The following is a 2437-nucleotide window of genomic DNA, read 5'->3' as shown; positions in this document are numbered from 1 at the left end:
CATACAAGAGTCTCAAGATTTTTTTTCTAAAGTCTACCTGATAGTCATTTGTTATTACACAAAAGTATTCATTTGTATTCATACACCACAACTCATTCAGATGTTCGCCAATTGGTGAGCATCCCCACAATTTGCAATGTTTTACCCAGAGAAAGAGCTGCTCTAAATATGTTTTGTCCATATAGATCCTTTTCCCAAAAATAATCATTCTTTCCATGTGTGTATATACCACAAATAATAAAGGAGCAGGTGGGATCATAGGGAATTTCAATTTTCTTCTTCCTAGTTCATGATTCTATTTCTATACATTTTATGTTCTTTCCCCCCCCCCATGCGACTATGTTTCCATGATCTCTGTAATCGATTGAAAAAACAATAAATTCAGATTTTCATACAGAGGTAGCCTAAATTCCAGATTTCTCATGTGAAATTTAGATTATTGATTGATTGATGGTTAAAAGGAAATTTGATTTTTTTTTTATTAAAAGGCAAGACAGGAAAGCATGTTAGACCACTTTCTGTTTTCTCTGAGAGAATAAAATAAAATAAAGTTGAGTTTATTTACCTTTCTTTTCCTTGCTATAAAAAAAAAAACCTGAAGACACCTAGAGAGCACTGCTATCAGCCACTATATTGGGCTACCTAGATTGATGGTGAATCTCAAAGTGTTGCCACAGAAAGAAAATCATGTTTTAAATCGGGAAGCAATTGAAAAGCAATGAAAATTTAATGTTTTCAGAGAAGGCTATTATAAATTAGGATAAGAAAACAGAATAAATGAACCTGACCTTTGAGTTGCTTTGAAAGAAAATAGTAAAAATAAAAATTACACCTAGAGCCCTTAAGAAAATTATTTTCCATTTTTTTAAGTAATGTAATTCCTTTTGGTTCTAATTAATATACAAAATACAAATTGTGTTTTAATAAAAGCTGGTACTTTAAAACAATATATTATTACAATATAAATTTCACGATCTTTCTAGTGCCAATAATGGTTTCCCAAAATGAAGCAAATTATTTTATAAATCAAAAAGGATAATAATCTGCTTTAGTATAAAAGAGTTAGAGAAACTGATATAAAATCATTAGAGAAGGATATATGTCTCTTTAAATATCAAAGGATTTGGCAAAAGACTCTATTAATTAATTTAATTTAGTTATTTCAGTTTTAACCAATGTGAAGCATACAATTATTCCCCAACCATTGTGATCTCACCATCACTTTTCAATCTCAGCTAGTTAAGTTAAAATAATTCATAAGGTAATTTATAAGTCAGTCCTCAAATTTGAAATCAAAGCCATATTTGATTTAGTTGAAACCAGAAATTAAATTACTGTGATAAAGGTTTCTATTAACTTACAATCCTTAGAAAATTAAATTCTCTTTGATGAGAGACAAACTTGACTCCTAACTGTTTAGTTAGATATAATAATATAATAATCTACAATATCAGAAAAATGTTCCAAACTTCGTAAAAGTAGAAAGTAATGTGGAACTAAAAATAGTGAGTGTCAAATAAACAGTGCTTACAACTGGCAACACCAAAATGAAAGTTGTTTTTATACAACAGACTATGAACTAAGAAACCAGAGTTGGGCTCTGGATGATTCCCCTAGACATTTCCAAGTAAACTCCTTTGTGAAATAGGTGGACGAATGCTTCTCTAGCATAAAATAATTAACTTTGAAAAGGGGGTAAAAGGAGGTGGAATCAAGATGGCGGAGCAGAAACAGGATGTCTTCAGGGCTCCAGTTCCACCTCATCCAATTCATGTAAAAGGTGACTCTGATCAAACTTTGGGGCTACAGAACCCACAAAATGACACAGATAAGCTAACCTCCCACTGAGGACAGTCTGGAATGCTGGCAGGAAGCAGCCTCCCGAAAAAGATCCCAAAAAGACAACTCTTAGGAATATTATAGCCAGGTTCCAGATTTCCCAGATCAAAGAGAAAATATTACAATTAGCATGGAAGAAACAATTTGAATATTGTGGAAACACAACCAGGATAACAAAGGATCTGGCAGCTTGTGCACTGAAGGCTTGGAGTATGATATTCCAGAGGTCAAAGGATCTGGGATTAAAACCAAGAATCACCTACCCAGCAAAACTGAGTATCTTGTTTCAGGGCAAAATATGGTCATTCAATGGAATAGATGACTTTCAAGAATTCTTGATGAAAAAACCAGAGTTGAATAGAAAATTTGACATTCAGATTATAAGAAGCAAGAGAAGCATGAGAAGGTAAACAGGGAAAAGAAATCATAAGGAACTTATCAAAGTTGAACTATTTAAATTCCTACAGGGAAAAAAATGATAATTGAAACTGATGAAACTTTTTTCAGTATGAAAATAGTTGAAAGGAATAGAAACACACACACACATATATGTCTTTATAGGAGGGTTTATTGGTGTATGAAAACAAATGTGAATGTG

Source organism: Petaurus breviceps, unplaced genomic scaffold (assembly GCF_028583685.1).
Source record: "Petaurus breviceps papuanus isolate PSGF00001 unplaced genomic scaffold, PetGlider_PUasm1.0 41, whole genome shotgun sequence".
In the NCBI taxonomy this organism is placed as follows: Eukaryota; Metazoa; Chordata; class Mammalia; order Diprotodontia; family Petauridae; genus Petaurus; species Petaurus breviceps.
This window is presented reverse-complemented; position numbering follows the sequence as displayed.